The sequence below is a fragment of the Pantherophis guttatus genome, chromosome 6, assembly GCF_059756535.1.
Source record: "Pantherophis guttatus breed Tessera chromosome 6, ASM5975653v1, whole genome shotgun sequence".
Classification (NCBI taxonomy): Eukaryota; Metazoa; Chordata; class Lepidosauria; order Squamata; family Colubridae; genus Pantherophis; species Pantherophis guttatus.
The window spans coordinates 88,544,819-88,565,964 of NC_142068.1; the positions used below are offsets into that span (position 1 = coordinate 88,544,819).

The following is a 21,146-nucleotide window of genomic DNA, read 5'->3' on the forward strand; positions in this document are numbered from 1 at the left end:
TCTCCGCCATGCGCCGTTCTGTGCAGCTATATCTGGGTTCATCCGTTCAAGCTTTTGATTTGCAGCAAGAAAGCTTCCCGCCACTTCGGCTAAACATAATTTGTAAAAAAGATCAGATAAGACCCGGGTATTTAATGGGAAACCTAGGATTAAGGGTTTAGAGTCCGAGACTGAAAGAGAGTTCTTAAAGGCGAAAACCTCAGATTCTAGCTCTAGCAAAGGGGAGTGTTTTGGGCTCTGCGACCTCTGTAACATCTTCCCTCTAAAGTCAGAATGTCAGATATGCTTGCTGAGGAAATGAAGAAAGTGGTGAGAGAGGGAGTGATGGAAGCAAACTGGGGAAAACCTGTAATTGGAGGTGAGATATTTATTTCCACCTTCAGCTCATTTTTACATGTCAGGACTTCTTGGCATAATGGCCCAAATAAATCCAGTCTCATCAAGAAGCATTCACCAGCCATCTCCTCCTGGGGTCCTTTATATTCTTTCTTTCTTTCTTTCTTTCTTTCTTTCTTTCTTTCTTTCTTTCTTTCTTTCTTCCTTCCTTCCTTCCTTTCTTCCTTCCTTCCTTCCTCTTTCCCTTCCATTCCCTTCATCCATCCATCCTTCTTCCTCTTTCTTTCCTTCCTTCCTTCCTTCCTTCCTTCCTTCCTTCCTTCCTTCCTTCCTCCCTTACTCTTTCCCTTCCATTCCCTTCATCCATCCATCCTTCTTTCTCTCTTCCTTCCTTCCTTCCTTCATCTTTCCCTTCCCTTCATCCATCCTTCCTTCCTTCCTTCTATTTCTTTCTTTCTTTCTTTCTTTCTTTCTTTCTTTCTTTCTTTCTTTCTTTCTTTCTTTCTTTCTTTCTTTCTTTCTCTTCCTTCCTTCCTTCCTTCCTCTTTCCCTTCCCTCCTTCCTTCCTTCCTTCCTTCCTTCACTTTCCATCCCTCCCTCCCTCCCTCCTTTCCTCTCTCTCCTCTCTCTCTTTCTATTCTTTGTCCCTCGCTAACAAGACCACTGGCTATATCATTTTCCTCTGCCAACATTCCTCCAGCTGTTTTATACAATTAAAAGGGGAAAAAAATGCCACATCACAATATATGAAAAAAGGAATAAGAATTTTAATTTGAAAACACGGCCTAACATTATACAATGGCTTAAGGCCCTATATTGAGAAAATATTCTAATTTATTAGAATAACAGCCATACCTCTTTCCATAACCAACTTCTTAAAAGAATAAACTGAGCATTGTAGGGGGGGAAAAAAACACCATTGCAGGAATACATTCCATGTTTAATCTGACAGAGAGTGCAGTAAAATAATAGAAAGTTTAGGGGGGGAAATGTTCTTTATAAGAATGCAGAGGAAAAAAAGAAAAAAACCACAGCATTTTTTTAAAAAAAATTGGGAAGGTTGTTAGATTGGCCTGTGCAAATATTGAATGCACCCAATCCTGTGTAGAACCACTAAGAAAAGAGTGAAAGTGAATATTTTCAAAGGACAAAGGATGCAAATTTTTAGGAACTGTAAAAAGGCACCTGCTTCAAGGCGTGTCATGCTAAAGAGATGTTTGTCAGGATAAATCTGTAATTCCACATCCTAAACTGGGGAACCCCCAACCTTTGGGGCTCCATGGATTGGTAGCGGTGATCAGTCGGGAGGAAGCAGATGGTTTCACACGCGCTACCTAATCCCGCCCACATGCAAATGTAGCTTCGGACACTTGGCCGCCACTTCCATGGCCCTGTCCTTAATGGGACACGGACTGGTAACGTTCCGTGGACCAGGAGTTGGGGACCCCTGTCCTAAACTGCTGCATCAATATTTCTTCCCTAAATCCTCAACCTACATACCTTGAGCATTCTTCCTGGTATGAAGTGACGGAACGCAACGCTTGAACTTTCTGTTCAACTTTCTGTTTGTTAAGCGAGATGGTATCGAACTTCTGCGAAGGAATGTGAATCTGATCCCAATTTAGAACATTGTTATGGATTTGGAGAAGTAGATTTTTCTTTTCCCCCTGCTGTTTCTCTGGGAGATTCAGGGCACACACAAAGTTACAGTTTTGTTTCGACACAAGGACTGTACAATTTCAACCTAGAAACAGGGGTGAAATGCTCCCGGTTCAGACCGGATCGCCTGATCTGGTAGCAATGGCGGCAGGTGGTTCGGAGAACCGGTGGCAAAAATCCCTGCGGCCCCCACCATGTCGAGCTGAGCCGCGCGATCATCAGAGGCTGTTCTTTTTTACTTTTAAAAGCATTTTTTCTACAACCACTTCAGCTGAAAAAATGCTTTTAAAAGTAAAAAAAAAAAGCCTCTGATGATCGCGCGGCTCAGCTGGGATCATCAGAGGCTTTTAAAAGCATTTTTTTCTACAACCTCTTTGGCCGAAGAGGTTGTAGAAAAAATGCTTTTAAAAGTAAAAAAAAAAAAAAAAAAAGTTGGCCACGCCCACCCAGTCACATTACCCCCACCCCCCCACCAAGCCACACCCACAGAACCGGTAGTAATAAATTTTAGATTTCACTCCTGCCTAGAAATAAGGAGAAATTTTCTGACAGCCGTCATGATTGATCACTTATAGCTTTTATGTACACTGAGATTGTATGCACCGAAGACAAATTCCTTGTGTGTCCAGTCTAGTCACAATTGGCCAATAAAGAATTCTATTTTATTCTAAAATTTCCTGACAGTGAGAACAATCAACCGATGGAACAGAAGTTGCCTTCAGAAGTCGTGGGAGCTTCATCACTGGAAGCTTTCAAGAAGAGACTGGACTGCCATCATCCATCAGAAACGGTCTAGGGTTTCCTGTTTGGGCCCGGGGGGGGGGGTTGGACTAGATGACCTACGAGGTCCCTTCCAACTCTGTTAATCTGTTAAAAAACCAAGTCATTCTAACTTATAACCAGAGGTGGGCGTCACATAATGTAACAACCAGTTCGCCCAGCACCAGAAATATGAGTGTGCATCATTTGCACATGCTCACGGCCTTTTGCACATGTCCACGGCTCCACAAAACATGGTGATATCGGACGAAATAGCACCAGGGTGGGTGGGTGTGCCCACCGAACCGACAGCAGCCCACCACTGCTTATGACCATTTTTCACACTTACGACCAGTGCAGCATCCCCATGGTCACCTGATCAAAATCCATACACTTGGCAACAGACTCGTATTTATGACGGCTGCAGTGTCCTCGGATGCCACATGATTATGACCTTTTTGCGACCTTCTGACAAGCAAAGTCAATGGGGAAGCCGGATTCACTTTAACAGCCGCCTTCCTAACTTTAAAACTGCTGTGATTCGCTTAACAACGGTGACTGTTATGATGATATGTGTGAATTTCGTAAAATGAAAAAGTAATTTTTTTTTTAATTTGATTTATATGCCGCCCTTCTCCGGAGACTCAGGGCGGCTTACAGTGCGTTAAGCAATAGCCTTCATACTTTTGTATATTTTATACAAAGTCAGCTTATTGCCCCCACAAACCGGGTCCTCATTTTACCTAACTTAGAAAGGATGGAAGGCTGAGTCAACCTTGAGCCTGGCAAGATTCGAACTTACTAATTGCAGACAGCTGGAGTTAAATTACAATGCATTAGTCTGCTGAGCTATCCAGGCTCCTAATTGAAAAGAAAGAAAAAAATCGGGATTGCTCGAATACCACTTTGGAAAATACTAAATTGAAAATGAATATAACAATAGAGAGAGAATGGAGAGGGATAGAGGAGAGAAGAGAGGAAGGAGAGAGAGGGAAAGAAGAAAGGGAAAAGGAGAGGAAGAAAGAGAGGAGAAACCAGAGTAGGAGAGAAGGTTAGAAGGGAGGAAGAAGGGAGGTGTGGGGGAAAGGAACGGGAAGGAGAGAAGGAGAAGGAGAGGAGGAAAGAAGAAAGTAGAAGAGTAGATGGAAGAAGGGAGGGAAAGGAAAGAGAGGAGAGGGAGAAGAAGGATTGTTGTAAAATAAGGGAGATGAAATGGCAGAAGAGCAACCCCAAATATACTTAAATTGTTTAGGATGAAGATTGTATTAGTATGAAAGTTAAAAAAAATATGTTAGATAAGAAACTGTACATTTAAGATATGTTTATGAGAAAAAAAAACTTTTCAAAAAAAAAAAAAAACCGTGGCGAGAAAAGTAAAAAAAATAAAAAATCATTGATTTTTATCCACCCTGATCTTTAGGCAGAGGGCTTCTCTGGTACAGGGAAACCCATGTGTTAACCAGGCACCGTATCCAGAGGTGGTATTCAGCCGGTTCAAACCGGTTCGGCCGAAACGGTAGCAGAAATCGCGGGTGGGGTGGGCTCGCCCCGCCCACCTGCCCACCCTCCCAGGCTCTATGCCATCCTATGCAGGTGCATTTTTGATGCGTGGAAGGCGCATGTGTGAGCAAAGCACATGCACGGAAGGCATACTTGCACGTGAAGCGTGCATGCGTGTGCGGGACCAACTGGTGGTAACAAAATGTGAAACCCATCGCTGGCTGTATCAGAAGAATTGTGTGGTCCGTGTTAAATAAAAAAAAAAGCCAACACTGAAAGTTAGATCACACTGTCTCAGCTGGGATGACAAACCTGTTTGATAGGTGAGAAGCTACGACGCGAACAGTGGAACGAGGGAGAAAAAAAAGCGCTTCTTAAGTGGAGTTTTTGAAGTTACCTGCTTTAACCGATTTTGACACATCCAGGATATGCCGGTAAACTGCTTCTCAGACAATTGCGACAATTGTTCTGAGAGATTTATTGCTGTATTTTTCTTGTCTACATGATTATATCTCTGGGTGATGGGTCTAGGCAGTAATTGTATGGTAAATTGCACGTTTTTATGACTAGTCCTCTTAATATTCTTGTTTTCTAGGATTTCCTCTTTACCAAACACAAATAAAGTGTGTTGGTTGCAGAGAAAGAAAAAAAAAAACACAACACCTCGCTAAAAGTACAAGGCACGCGCTTAGACATCAAGAGATTTCAGGCAGGGAAACTGTCATTTTACACTCTATAGAAAAAAATGTATCGTTTGCAGTAATGGGTTAGCAATATAGGTAGTCCTTGGCGTACGGCCAAAACTCGGCGTACGGCCCAAAATTCCTGTTGCTGAGTGAGACTGTTGTTCTGTGCATTTTACCCCATTTGTACGACTTTTCTTGCCACAGTTGTTCAGTGAATTGGGCTTCCCCCATTGTGATTTGGCTTGTCAGAAGGTCGCAAAAGAGGGTCACTGCAACTGGATGGAGCCTGAGTGGCATAGGAGGCTAATGCCTCCTAAGGCAGCATTTAACATCCAGCTGCCTGCAATTACTGTGAGTTCAATTCTCCCCAGGCTCAAGGTTGACTCAGCCTTCCATCCTTTCTAAGGTGGGTAAATTGAGGACCCAGTTTGTGGGGGCAATAAGCTGACTTTGTATAAATATACAAAAGTATGAAGGCTATTGCTTAATGCACTGTAAGCCGCCCTGAGTCTCCGGAGAAGGGCGGCATATAAATCAAATTAAAAAAAAAAAAAAAAAACCCGTCATAAATGTGAGTCAGTTGCCAAGTCCCAAATTTTGATCCTGTGATCATGGGAATGCTGAAACGGTCATAAGTGTGAAAAACGGCCATAAGTCCAGTTTTTTCAGTGCTGTTGCGACTTCAAATGGTCGCTAAACGAAGTCTTGTAAATCAAGGACTACCTGTACAGTATTTGGGGGTGGGGGAAGATGCTCATTTATAATGGAATTTTCTAGAATCCTCTTCCCACTCTTTTTCCCCCTTTATCATACTCGTAGGATTCATTTGACAGTTTATGAGCAACAAGGCACATTTTTTTAAAAAAAAGTGAAAGAAGGACTTCAGACATTGGACAAGCATGTTATTATTATTCCTCTATTTCTTACAACAATCAGGCAAGGTTGAGCATGAGCCATGAAAAAAGGAAAATGCTGCTTTAATCAACCAAATAATTAAAGCAGCATTCCTGCAATTTTTTTTAATTTTCAAAAAACCTTTATTAAAATTTAAAATTTTAAAATACTAATACAAATACGTCTGTAACAAAAATACATCCATGATAGTTGTACAATTCAACGTCGTTCCAATAGTATTTATTATTTATTTATTTATTTATTTATTTATTTATTTATTTATTTATTTATTTATTTATTTATTTATTTATTTATTTATTTATTTATTTATTTATTTATTTATTTATTTATTTATTTATTTATTGGTTCGATTTATATGCTGCCCTTTTCCAGAGACTCAGGGTGGCTTACAATTCATTAAGCAATAGCCTTCATACTTTTGTATATACCTGCTTAGTACGGCTTTCAGCCCCCGCCCTAAGCGGTGTTCTTTTTTATACAAAGTCAGCTTATTGCCCCCCACAAACCGGGTCCTCATTTTACCTACCTCGAAAGGATGGAAGGCTCAGTCAACCTTGAGCCTGGTGAGATTTGAACTTGCAATAATTGCAGGCAGCTGGTGTTACCTAACAGTGCTTTAGTCTGTTGCGCCACCAAGGCTCTTGTAGACAAATCTTAACTCTATTCATATATTCTCATATATTCTTTGTTGATCGAATATACGTAAACACAATTTATGCCTTATTTTGATCTATATATTTCCTATTTTTATTTTCTATCCATTTAGTTTGTCCATTTCTGCACACTCAAAAAATTTTCCGGATTATTACACAATCTGTCGGTGTGGTGAACATTTTCCAGGCTTGTGCGAGTACAATTCTCGCTGCTGTAATAATATGAATGATGAAATATTTAATCTTTTTAGGATATTTTCCCTTAATGATCCCCAGAAGAAACAGTTCAAGCTTCAATTCTATTTGGCAATGTGTAATTTTTTTTAACCATTTTTGTATTTTAATCCAGTATTTTTTGATTTCTGGGCAAAGCCACCATACATGAAAGAAGGTACCTTGTGATTTTTTACATTTCCAGTTGTTAGATTGGGATACATTTTTGCAAGTCTTGTTGGGGGTAAGTGCCACCGATAGAACATTGGACAAGCATGTTATTATTCCGCTGTTTCTTACAACAATCAGGCAAGGTTGAGCATGAGCCATGAAAAAAAGAAAATGCTGCTTTAATCAACCAAATAATTAAAGCAGCATTCCTGCAGTTCTTAAGACAACAGCTTGTGCTCCAAGCTTCTGTGTAGCCTGAAAACAGATGGTGTTGCTTTAATAAATAGCACAGACCTGCTCAATAATTTTTGAACCATGCTAAGCCTTAACATTCATATTGTTTTTTTCCCCTGTTAATTAGTTTAGCATAATAAAATTAATTCAAAATGCACAGTCAGGTGTAAGATTAGGAATATTAACTTGTTAGGAAGAAAGAAAATGTAAAACTAACCAGGACAGCTTTATATATATATATTTTGTTTGGTTTTGTTATTTACTTATTTATTCTACTAAACAGTGATTTACACTGAATAGGGCATCACATTTAATTTCTATTTAAATACACTAAAATGAAACGATTATTTTTGCCTGCTGCAGATCCACTGCAGGGATTTTAGCTTAATTATAAATATCTGAAGAATCTTTAAAGGTGGCTATTACTGAATACAATGTAACACAATGAAATGGAATACCATACATGATATAAAGATTATGCAATGTGGAAACGCCACACGGTGCTTGTTAACTCTGCAAAGAAAGTAGCAAGGAGGAAGATCCACAATGTTGGAATTTATCTGCCGCAATTTGACACAGGGAAGTGGGCAGGGAGGGCAGCATTGGGTGAAAAATGGTTTGGGAAGTAAAGGATGTCACCAAGATGGGAAGGGAAGGGAAAAGAAAAGGAGAGAATGGGAAAGGAGGGAGAAAGGAGGAAAAGGAGGGAGGGAGGGAGGGAGGAAGGAAGGAAGGAAAGAAAGAAGGAAGGAATGAAGGAAGGAAACAAAACTGGATGGAAGAAACGAAAGTGGCAGGGAGGGAGGAAGGAAGGAAGGAAAGGAGGGCAGGAGAAAGGAAGGAAAGGAGGGAGGGAGGGAGGGAGGGAGGAAGGGAGGGAGGGAGGAAGGAAGGTAGGTGGGTGGTAGGAAGTCTCATGAACTGAGCAAAAAACTAGCTGCATCAACTATATCCTGTTCCTGCAGATTGTGACACATGCGCTAGCATCTCCTACAGAGACTTGGCATGAGGTAGTGGTGAAGGAGATGGGCTAGAATCAGGGAGACCCTCACCCTTCTGGCCTTTCCTTCAGCCTGGACGCCAGCCAGGTGAGCTTAGTCCAGTCTCATTTCCTTATATTTCTAACCAGGCTCCGGGCCAGCTTAGCTGATAACACCCCTGATTCCTGTTTGCATTATATAAAGATTGTTTTGCTGTAGGAATTGGTGAGCGCAAGGCAAAATCAAATGGCCCTTGCATGACAAAATCTAACGGCAACTTCTGATCCTGACTAATTATTGGTCTTCAGGCAAAGGGGCCACTAAAACGCTAGGAGGAGACTCTATGGTGGGGAAACCGGACTTCTGGTCAGCTCCAGAATTGAACGGGGGCTTCTGGTTAGGACCTTTGTGGCTCTTTTGGTGTTTAAGGTTGCCGACCCCTAGTCTGGACCAACATCAACAAACTGAAGAAGTGATCTTCCCAGCTCCTGGAAATAACACAGGAGAAAACGTGTCCACTTGGCATCCAAAGGTTTCCTAGGTGAACCCCCTTAAATTTGGCATCCTTAACCGTCTATCCTTTTCAGCAGATTGGGGAAATCACTAGATTAAAGTTTTATAATCTGGCTTTCCTTAATATATATCATCCTCCAGCAGGGATTAATGAGGCATTAAACAGGCTAAACATGAAATTCCTGGAACAGATTATAAAAACGGTAGAAGTGCTGAGCGATCAGCTTAATTGGACCTTCGAAATAGAGAAGCGGAGTTCTACTTGATGGATTTTCTATTAGATTAAAAAAAAATCTGATATTCACTGAGCATTAGCAGCAGAAGAAAAAGAGGGTGGGTGGGGGTCTCTGCCAACACCCCCCCCTTCAAAATGGTTATGCAAAAACCAAACAGAAGAACAAAGGAGACAGGGAGATCTTTGGGCCTCTCGAAAGAGAGATGATTCCAAAAGATTTCCAAAGTAATAAATAAAAGGCCATGTTCATATTGATCTAATTCAGAGGTCGGCAACCTTAAACACTCAAAGAGCCACAAAGCCCCTAACCGGAAGCCCCCCGGAAGTCCACTTCCCCCACCATAGTGTCTCCTCCTAACGCCTCCTCTACCTATCCTAACTGAAAGTCCTATCAATTGTGGAGCTGACTGGCAACAGGGAGCCGCAGCAGAGGGATGGAAGAACCACATACGGCTCCAGAACCGCAGGTTGCTGACCCCTGGATCTAACCGAACAAAGCAGAATCATGCAGTGGCCTAACACTTCAAGAACCCAGATTTCTTTTATACCTGACAGTTTTCAATCAGCCCTTCCCCCCATCCTACTAGAGGCTTGTAGAATTTGTGTTCTATCATATGGGGTGTTTATAGGTACTCCTTGACCCCCCCCCAATGCAGCACAACATTTCCGTTGCCAAGCGAGATGGTTGTTAAGTGAATTTTGCCCCATTTTGCGACCTTGCTTGCCACGGTTGCTAAGTTAATCACACAGTTATTAAGCAAATCTGGCTTCCCTGGTGACGGTGCTTGTCAGAAGGTCCCAAAAAGTGATCCCTTGATCCCGGGACACTGCGACCATCGTAAATGCGAATCAGTTGACAGGTGTCTGAATTTTGATCACCTGACCCTGGTGATGCTGCAACAGTCATAAGTGTGAAAAAAAATATCATCAGTCATTTTTTTCAGTAGTGTTGTAAACTTGGACATGAAATGAATGGCTGTAAATCAAGGGTTACCTGTATTTATGTACAATGGTGGGCTGCTGCCAGTTTGGACCGGTTCAGGCAAACTGGTAGTTCCGACGATCAGCTGGCCCCGCCCACCTGCCCCTGCCTTATCCTATATTGCCTTCTTTCTGTTCTCAGCTGATTTCCGCACCTCCACTGTTCTACTTACTGGGCTGCCTTAGAAGGTAAGCAGCTGAGCTTCAAATGGCTGTATTTTGAACGCTGTGCTCAAGCTCACCGAACCGGTTTTTAAACCTGTTGCATCCCACCACTGCTTATGTACCACATTTATACAGGCACCCATCTCACAAAAAGCAATTCTGATTCTTATCTAATTTTTTATATATATACCATATGGTGCTCCATCACTGGAGCTTTTTAAGAAGAGATTGGACAGTCTGGTTTTGGGTCTCCTGCTTGAGCAGGGGGTTGGGCTAGAAGATCTCTAAGGTCCCTTCCAACATTGTCACTCTGTTATTCTGTTATTTCCCACCCTGGCCTACATCCCTGGAATCAGTGGTGAAATCCAATTTTTTTTACTACCGGTTCTGTGGGTATGGCTTGGTGGGCGTGGTAGGGGAAGGATACTGCAAAATCTCCATTCTCACCCCACTCTGGGGCCAGCCAGAGGTGGCATTTGCTGCTTCTCCGAACTACTCAAAATTTCTGCTACCGGTTCTCCGAACTGCTCAAAATTTCCGCTACCGGTTCTCCAGAACCTGTCGGAACCTGCTGGATTTCACCCCTGCCTGGAACTAATTGAGAATCCCCATCTGAGTATTAGCCATCTCTGCTCCTGCATAGCCTTTTTTTGCAGCTCTGATGGACTCAAACCTATTGATTTAAAAAAATGAAAAAACCAACAAGTGAACTAGCACATCCAATTTGTAACTCTTGAGTGCCCGGGAGGTCTGCGTTTATGCTTTGCTTGTATGACTAAGATATTGCTTATGAAAGCATCTTGAAGATAAGCTGCAAAGAGCAGGGAGCAAGATGCCCTCTAATGTTTTCAAAAGGTCACAAAACTCCAGTTGCCGTATAACGATTGCATAAAAAGGATCCGTAGATTCTTATCTGCTCGAAAACGGCTCCAGCTATTCAACCTTCTTGGCATGCTAACATGGCTTAGGATAGAACTATATATATATATAGCTTGCTTGCCTAATATGTATGCAAACCCAGGTTCAAATCACAGAAGGGTATGGCTAGCTGATGAGAACTAAATAGCTTGAAATAGATCTATACTAGTATCCCTTTATTTCTTTATCAGCAAAATATAAATTAATTATACTGTATGTATGTATGTATGTATGTATGTATGTATGTATGTATGTATATATGTTTTTCTATCGAGACACCTGTTCTATCCTAACATGTGGGAGGGAGCATACTGCTTCCCTTTCGCCTTTCAGCTCCAATCCAGGAGCCCTCAAGCAGTCACATTCATGACAAACCATTTTATACCAAATTTATATTTGCTGATAAAGAAATAAAGGGAGACTAGTATAGATCTATTTCAAGCTATTTAGCTCCCATCATATATATATATATATATATATATATATATATATATATATATATATATATATATGTGTGTGTGTGTGTGTGTGTGTGTGTGTGTGTGTGTGTGTGTGTGTGTATGTATCTATTTTCTTATGTATGTGTATATGTATGTATGTGTATATATTTGTATATATATATATGTATATATGTATGTATGTATGTATGTGTACATATATAATTTTTGTCAAGCATGTATTTTATGACAGATACAAGTGTAAACATAATTATAAATACATGAAAAGGATATGAATAAAACATTAGGACAGGGACGGTAGGCACGCCAGTGAGCTTATGCACGCCCCTTACAGACCTCTTAGGAATGGGGTGAGGTCTACAGTAGACAGTCTAAGGTTAAAGTTATGGGGGTTTGGGGAAGTAACCACAGAGTCAGGTAGTGCATTCCAGGCGTTGACCACTCTGTTACTGAAGTCGTATTTTCTGCAATCTAGTTTGGATCGATTTACCATGAGTTTGTATCTATTGTGTTCTCTTGTATTGTTTTGGTTGAAGCTGAAGTATTCATTGGCTGGTAGGACATTGTAACAGATGATTTTATGTACTATGCTTAGGTAAGACCGAATCTACTCACAATGATCTACTCCTAGAGAACTGAAGAACTGAAGCCCAAGGAACTCTTAAATGAAGGTTTAGAGAGAAGAAGTGAAATTCATTGAGCATAATCTAAATATAAATTACGCTTAGCATTATTGAATTTATATACCACCCTACTCCCGAAGGACTCAGGGCGGTGAACAGCCAAAACATAAAACACACATAATACAAAATTTAAAAACAATATAAAAGCACATTAAATAATTTGGCCCAAACAATTTAAAACACCCCTATTATTTTAAAAGAAATTTAAAATTAACAATTAAAAAGGAGGTTAAGTCAGGCCAGCCTGTTGAAATAAAAAGGTCTTGAGGGCACAGCGGAAAGTGCATAAGTCTGGGATCCTCCGTATCTCTGGGGGGAGCTCGTTCCAGATGGCAGGTGCCCCCACAGAGAAGGCTCTCCCCCTGGGGGCCGCCAGTCAACACTGTTTGGCTGACAGCACCCTGAGGAGCCCCTCTCTATGGGAGCGTACTGGCCGGTGAGAGGCTACTGGTGGCAGAAGGCGGTCTCGTAAGTACCCAGGTCCTAAGCCATGGAGCGCTCTAAAGGTGGTAACCAAGACCTTGAAGCACACCCAGAAGACCACCGGGAGCCAGTGCAGCTCGCGCAGGAAAGGTGTTACATGGGAACGCCACGTCGCTCCCATAACCACCTGCGCAGCTGCATTCTGAACCAGTTGGAGCCTCCGGGTGCTCCTCAAGGGAAGCCCCATATAGAGAGCATTACAGTAGTCCAGGAGGGAAGTGACGAGGGTATGAGTGACCATGCGTCACGTTCAGCTGCGTACTTGCTTCACAAAGCTACGAAACTACAAGGTTGATTTCAGTTAGGAGAAAACCCCATTTGTTGTGGACATTCATTTCAGTAGCCTATGAAATTGGCATTCTGAGGATGATTTCAATGTTTATGGTGGCCACATTTTGGTGAAAAATGTTTGAAGGATTTTCCCATTAACCCTTCATTTTCTTTCCCTGTCCTCCCAAAATTCCCCAGTTATTTCATGACCTCGGAGAGTCTTATCAACTGTGTCAACTTACTATGAATTAATTTAAGTCGATCATAAGCATTGCTGAAGCTAAAAATGAAGGAGCCATTTTTCTCCTCACCACCAATTAAGAACCCCGCGGTGTTCATTAACCAACAATTAGCTTAAAAGAAGAGGTTTAATGGGAGTAAAATATATACGACCCTTACAGACTAGTGTTACCATCGTGGTATCCCATTGGAAGCAAAGTGGAATTAGAACAAAGATGAAAAGAAGAAAAGGAGGAGGATGAAGTACAGTGAAAGGAGACGGAGGAGGAGGAGAAGTCATCCTTTATAGGAAGAGAACCTAGATGCAATATCCATTCAGAATGAGCTCCGTGGCCTATTTGCGGGGGCTCACGGTCCTGCTCATGCACACACATGTATCCGTCCCTCCCACAAAACCATCTCCTCTTTCCCCCCCCTTCCTCCCCCACCGCACTGGGCTGCCAACCTGGAAAGGTTGGGGAACTCTGGCTTCGAGAATGAGAAGGACTCTGTTTAGGCTCAAAGGCTGTCTTGTCATTGATCCAGTTAAGTGCATTCTTTCCTTTTTCTGGAGTTAAGAAGACTGGATTTGCTTAACAGGTTAAGGCCAAGCCCACCCATACATTGACTCAAACCAGTGGTGAAATCCTCTGAAGTCTGCTACCAGTTCTGTGAGTCTGCTACTGAGCGTGTGTTTCATGCGCGCAATGCTAAAAAAGGAATATTTTGAAGCCTTCCGAGTCTGCAAAGGTAAGTAGAACAGTGAGGGGGGGGGGGAATCCGCTGTGCCACATGATTTAGATTAGCTAGAAAGCAGGAAATCCAACAATTCTAGCTAATATAAATTGCGCATCACAGCTGATCATTGCCCAGCTGATTGTCGGAAATACGGGTTCACCCGAACCGGTAGCAGTTTTTACTACCGGTTCAGGAGAACCGGTCCAAACGGGTAGCATTTCACCCCTGATTCAAACAGTCAAAGCAACCGTAGCAGGTTCTGCAGATGAATATACTGGTCGTTACTTGATCTGTTGAAGTTTGTTTTGCAAGCCCTGCCAGTATCCAGTCAAATTAGAAAATATCTCATTCTCCCTACAACTTTGATGCAGGGAGATACATTAATAATATCTTCTCCTCTGCACAAATACATGCAGACTTGGCCTTGATGTGCACAAAAGAACTTCAGACAGCCTTCAATAACTGAGGGCTCTCAAGGGTTGGAAGTGACTGTTTAGGATTTCTGCGAGGTCTGTTGGGTAAAGTAACAAAGAATGGTTCCATTCAATTATACAGTCCGGAGAGGTCTTAAAATATTCTTGGATGAAGGGCAAGCATGCCAAGATGCAATACTTGAAAAAGATGGACTGATTTGGCTGGAAGCCTGTATCTTTATGTGGGACCAGATTGAGAATCTTTCTGGCTTTCCTCGTGCTATTAGGATTAAGGGTAAATTTTATAGTAATGAGAGAGAGGGAGAGGGAGAGGGAGAGGGAGAGGGAGAGGGAGAGGGAGAGGGAGAGGGAGAGGGAGAAGGACAGAAGATGGAATAGAGATGTATGGGTGGGTGGCATTCCTGTGCACACAAAGACCAGCTGGCTGGTGCGCCGGAACCCAGAAGAGCAACAGGCAACAGCACGCATTTTCGGAGAGATGGCCAGTTCTGACATGTGTGCCATAGGTTCGCCATCACAGGACTAGGACGTATGTGTGAGGGAAACCTTTACCTTTAATCTTTAAAAACATTACTTGATTGTGTTAAATCAGAGGTCTGCAATCTTGGCAACTTTAAGCCTGGCGGACTTCAACTCCCAGAATTCCCCAGCCAGCTTGCTTCTGGGAATTCTGGAAGTTGAAGTCCGCCAGGCTTAAAGTTGCCAAGGTTGGAGACCCCTGTGTTAAATTAATGTTTGATTGATTAGCATAATCAAATAACAATTGTTCTAAAAGCACTGCTCCAGCTGTTGTGCAACAGCTCCCCCAGCACCCGGATGAAGGGACGTATCTGGATCCGTTCCAGTCGGGCTTCAGGGTACAGCATGGAAACGGCATTGGTCGCATTGGTAGATGATCTCTGGAGGGCTTGGGACAGGGGGTGCTCCTCTCTGTCCTGGTCCTGTTAGATCTCTCAGCGGCTGTTGATACCATCGACCATGGTATCATGCTGCACCGGCTGGAAGAGTTAGGGGTGGGAGGCACTGTGTTGCAGTGGTTCTCCTCCTTTCTCTCTGACCGGTCGCAGTCTGTGTTGACAGGGGGGCAGAGGTCGACCCCGAGGCCCCTCATATGCGGGGTGCCGCAAGGGTCAGTCCTCTCGCCCCTCCTGTTCAACATTTATGTGAAGCCGCTGGGCGAGATCATCCGTGGTTTCGGGGTGAAGTACCACCAGTACGCTGATGACACCCAGCTGTACATCTCCACCCCAGACCACCCCAACGATGCCCTTGAAGTGATGTCCTGGTGCCTGGAGGCTGTGCGGATCTGGATGGGGAGGAATAGGCTCAGGCTCAACTCATCCAAGACTGAGTGGCTGTGGTTTCTGACGTCCCGATATAGTCAGTTGGCGCCATCACTGACTATTGGAGGCGAATCATTGGCCCCCACGGAGAGGGCGCACAACTTGGGCGTCCTCCTGGATTCACGGCTGTCTTTAGAAGAGCACTTGATGGCCGTGACCGGGAGGATTTTTTATCAGGTTCGCCTGATTCTCCAGTTGCGTCCCTTTCTGGATCGGGACTCCTTACGCACAGTCACTCATGCCCTCGTCACCTCCCGCCTGCACTATTGTAACACTCTCTACATGGGACTCCCCTTGAGGAGCACCCGGAGGCTCCAACTGGCGCAGAGTGCAGCCGTGTGGGTGGTTATGGGAGCGACATGGCGCTCTCATGTAACACCCCTCCTGCGTGAGCTTCACTGGCTCCTGGTGGTCTTCCGGGTGCGATTCAAGGTTTTGGTTACCACCTTTAAAGTGCTCCATGGCTCAGGACCTGGGTACTTGCGGGACCACCTACTACCACCAATAGCCTCCCACCGGCCGGTACGCTCTCATAGACAGGGGCTCCTCCGGGTGCCGTCGGCCAAACAATGTCGACTGGCGGCCCCCAGGGGGAGAGCCTTCTCTGTGGGGGCACCTACTATCTGGAACGAGCTCCCCCCGAGATACGGAGGATTCCGGATCTGCGCACCTTCCGCCGCGCTCTAAAGACCTTTTTATTTCACCAGGCGGGCCTGGCCTAACTTTCTCCCTCTTTTTAAACAATTTTAATAATTTTAATATTTTTTAATATTTTTAATACTCAAAATTTAAATTTGTTTTAAATTGATTGGGGTTTTAATCTGTCTGGGCCAAACTATTTAATTCGATTTTAATTCTGCTTTTTAAATTTTGTATATATGTATTTTATTGTTTGTTGTTCACCGCCCTGAGTCCTTCGGGAGTAGGGCGGTATATAAATCAAATAAAAGTAAAGTAAGATACTTCTAAGTGAGCCAACTCTATTGGTTCCCATAGTCTTTCCTGCAAGATATATGATTAACATTCTCTGCTTAGTAACGGCTGGTGGATGTGATCTCCATAACAGGCTGCACCCTTGCCAAACAATATCTTATCTGGAATAATTGCAGTGATTCATTCGTTTCTGTCTACTTTCCTTTTTCCCTTGCGCATCCCGAATTAGGTAGCATTCGTCTTTAAACATTGAGAGTTGATCTAATCATCAAGTCCAGCTCCAGAGAATCACTCCATGTCTAACAACAGAGACGGCATTAAGCAGATCACCAAATTATTTGCAGGCCATAAATCTGCAGATCAGGCAAGCATTAAGAAAAGGCAAAGTTTCATTGGCACCAGGAAATTAAACATTACAAGCCAGGGTTGCTGACACAGAAGTTTGGCTGTCTCATCTCCGAGCCTGACCGCACATTAAAAAAAAGGGGGGGTATTAATCTTATGATCGTTCTTGGTGCTGTGGATGCGTGACTACACCGCAAATATACACCATGCCAGAATGGCAAAGATAGCAACAGACAGCAAAATGGCACCTCCTTGTTAGCGGCTGCAAAAGAGGACTGGACAAACTGATTAGAAACAATGGTACGGCAAAGTCGCCACAATGGTGCACTGGAATACAGGTAGTCCTTGGTTTGAGGTGACGACAGCCCCGAAAAAAGTGATCATAACCGGGTTTTTTTCCACAGGTACGACCATTGCAGCATCCCCCCATGGTCATGTGATCAAAATTCAGACGCTTGGCAGCTGACTCATGTTTATGACGGCTTCAGTGTCCCAGTGTGACCTTCCGAGAAGCGAAGTCCATGGGGAAGCCAGATTCACTTCACAACCAGGTTACTCACTTGTCAACTTCACTTAACCACGATGGGAAGAAGGGTGGTAGAATGGAGCAAAACTCATTTAACGAATCTTAGAATATAGAATAACAGAGTTGGAAGGGAACTTGGAGGACTTCTAGTCCAACCCCCTGCTTAGGCAGGAAACCCTACACGACTTCAGACAAATGGTTATCCAATCTCTTCTTAAAAACTTCCAGTGTTGGAGCATTCACAGTTTCTGGAGGCAAGTTATTCACTGATTAATTGTTCTAACGGTCAGGAAATTTCTCCTTAGTTCTAAGTTGCTTCTCTCCTTGATTACTTTCCATCTGTTGCTTCTTGTCCTGCCCTCAGGTGCTTTGGAGAATAGCTTGACTCCCTCTTGTTTGTGGCAGTCACTGAGATATTGGAAGACTGCCATCATGTCTCCCCTAGTCCTTCTCTTCATTAAACTAGACATACCCAGTTCCTGCAACCGTTCTTCATATGTTTTAGCCTCTAATTTCTTAATCAGCTTTGTTGCTCTTCTCTGCCCTCTTTCTAGAGTCTCCACATCTTTTTTACATCATGACGACCAAAACTGGATGCAGGATTCCAAGTGTGGCCTTACCAAGGCATTATAAAGTGGAATTAACACTTCACGTGATCTTGATTCTATCCCTCTGTTGATGCAGCCTAGAACTGTGTTGGCTTTTTTGGCAGCTGCTGCACACGGCTGGCTCATATTTAAATGGTTGTCCACTAGGACTCCAAGATCCCTCTCACTTAGCAACATAATCTTTCGCTTAGCAACAGAAAGGTAGGGCTCAATTGTGGTTGTAAGTTGAGGTTTACCTGAATTTCCAAGAATAATTGGGAGGGGGAGGCAGGGAATCGCAAAATAGACAAAGCGACAGGCAACGAAGCCCTCTGTCACTCGAGAATTCAAACCAACAAGCACCTGCCACGTAACACCCGAGAGTGAATGTGTCAATAAGAAAGGCGAAAAAATTCTGGATAGTCTGGAGTTGGAGACAGTAGAAGAGAAGAAGAAGAACTGGAGAGGATCACCAAACACAAAGATCTGCCAATAGAAATTGAACGATCGTGCTGAAAGAAAGCAAAGAGAGCTCTAAGATCAACAGTTGTTTTTGGGTGCAAGGCCCAAACATCTGGAACACCGCTTGAATGCCACCAGCATTGACAAAGTTCACCATCAATCAATTTCAAAAGTCAGCTTTACCTGGAACTTGACTTTTAACTCTATGGAAGGTCCCAGATCCACCGGGACGTCATTATGAGTCAAGATCGCTCACTTCAAGGCAACGGGTTGTCTTTTGACCACCTCTAGCTGCCCTGCAAAACATTTTTCTCTACAATCATTTGAATCAATCCAAATGCTTTCTTACACAAATAAGGAATCGTGCTGTTGTAACTTTGAACAGTCACTAAATGAACTGTTGTAAGTCGAGGACCACTTGTATCACCTGAACCAAACACAATGTTTACATGCTGTCTGAATTCAGTTTTGTCCATTACGAGGTTCGTTTGGCTCATTAGAAAAAAAAAAAAAGAGCGAGAGAAAGAGCGAGAGAAAGTTCAATCAGGGGAAAGCAATGGACAGGAACTTTTGAAATATTAAAAGGGAGGGAGGGAGGAAGGAAACTGGATGGAAGAAAAGAAAGCGAGAGGGAGGGAGGAAGGAAACTAGATGGAAGAAAGGAAAGCGGGATGGAGGAAGAGAGGGAGAGAGGAAGGAGGGAGGGAGAGAAGAAAGGAAGGAAACTAGATGGAAAAAAGGAAAGCAGGAGGGAGAGAGGAAGGGAGGGAGGGAGGGAGAGAGGAAGGAGGGAGGGAGGGAAACAAATAAACTAGATGGAAGAAAGGAAAGCAGGATGGAGGGAGGGAGGGAGGGAGGATGGAGGGAGAGAGGAAGGGGAAAGAGGAAAGAGGGAGGGAGAGAAGGAAGGAAGGAAGGAAGGAAGGAAAGAAAGAAAGAAAGAAAGAAGGACCACCTGTTACTGTTATATTGTTTATCAAAACATTTGTTGCATTCAATAAACCTTCATTTCTTGATTATTCACTCCTCCCTGTTCCTTTTCATTTCTTATATCTGAAATTCAATTTCAAGCCAAGCTGGGCAAACAGTCTCATCCAGCCAATTTTGGACCGGCAGCCAACAGAACCGAATTGTGCTGGGAAATGTTGCAATTTGCTTTCCAGAAAACTTTGGAAAGGACTACAAAGCAAACACTCTCCTCTATTTGGCCCCCTCCTGGCCAGGCTTCCCTCATGCAGAAAATTGACACATGCTACCTGGACTGTAACTCCGCCTCGCTTGAGGATGGTGACATCATCCTGGGGGGGTGCACGGATTGAAAAAGTGGCAGAGTTTACAATCCAACGGTCTGTCTGGATTTCTATTTTCCCATTTCGGCAGTTGAAACTCTGCAAGCTTGGATTAATATATATATATATATATATTACCCTCTTAAGCCACGATCAATTTCTTTAGCCTGCTGCAATCTATTCTTCGTGTCCCTTCTCCCCATATTTAAAGTCAGAAACACAAGAAGAACAGAAGAACATGAGTTGAAAGGGATCTCCGAAGTCTTGGTCTAACCCTCCCCTCCGCTCAAGTAGGAGACCCAAATCCCCTTTCAGACAAATCTTTGTCCAATGTCTTTCTCAAAAAGAAGGACAACAGGAATAGTTCAGTAGTGGGTTTCAACTTAGTTTGCTACCGGTTCGCTCGTGTGCCCGCCGCCGCTACCAGTTCGCCCGATACGGGGCGAACCGGTACCAACCCACCACTGGAATAGTTGTGGTCAAAGTAGAAAGCATAACTGCTTCAGCTAATTGCCGATCAAGGTTTCCTTGTACATCTAAGTCTTTAAGAGTCAACCATGTCATAATCAGATCACAATTGATCAGGACCAATTTTGGCAGGAAAGAGAGTGTGAAAGCGAACCTACGTTGGGGTTTGAAATGGCACCGATATGATCTTCGTGCACAAATCCTCAATGCTTCAAGAACGTACAATGGGAGGCGTTTGCCCAACGTCTGGCAGGTAAAAACCACTGATTCATTTTCAGAATTTTCCCCCTCTTATAATGTTGAAGTGTAACAGCGGAGGTGGGGGGCAAATGCTCCAGAGGCTTGACGATGGGAGGAAAAACGGAGCAATTTAGGGCTGTTGCAAAACCTGCTGAAGCGCCGGACAAAAGGCCCCCGTTTTCCCCATCCCCAGATTCTCTTCACCATGGTTACAAACCCAATCAATCAAGGACAAAAACATTTTGGTCTGGTTTTAACCGGGCAGGTTTCTGAACAGAATCACTCACCCCCACCCCCAGGGAAGACAACCATCGGGTTTCAAACCAGAACTCCAAGACAACCCCAAAGATGTATTTTAATCATGACAGCGACAACCCTCCAACAATGCGACAAGCATCCTCTATAAAACCGTCGGCTGCAGCTTGCAAGAGAAGTGGTGTCTTTCCTTCCTCCCTCGGCATCTCTGACACGCTTCTACCCACAATGCTTTCCCTCCCTCCCTCCTTCCCTCCCTCTCTCTCTCCTGTGTCACGCACGTGCGCACACTTCCCCCCCACCACACACCACCCTTAGAGTGGCTAGACCGAGCACGCACACCCTGAAACGCCCCACATGCCTTCTCCCCACACACACACACCCCTTCTGAAGACAGCAACTTACCCACAAGTTATTTTTCATTCAAAACCTAACCGGCTTTTGCATGCCCACCGTGGGAAGGGAGGGTTGAGTTTTCTCCCTCCCTTTTCTTCT

The 21,146-nt window shown here is 43.6% G+C and overlaps 1 protein-coding gene across 8 annotated transcripts in view; it reads right to left on the bottom strand.

The window, feature by feature from the left end:
* The window catches only part of ZMIZ1 (zinc finger MIZ-type containing 1), a 520,224-nt gene that overhangs the window by 92,639 nt on the left and 406,439 nt on the right, over window positions 1-21,146 (bottom strand). The window lies entirely within an intron of this gene.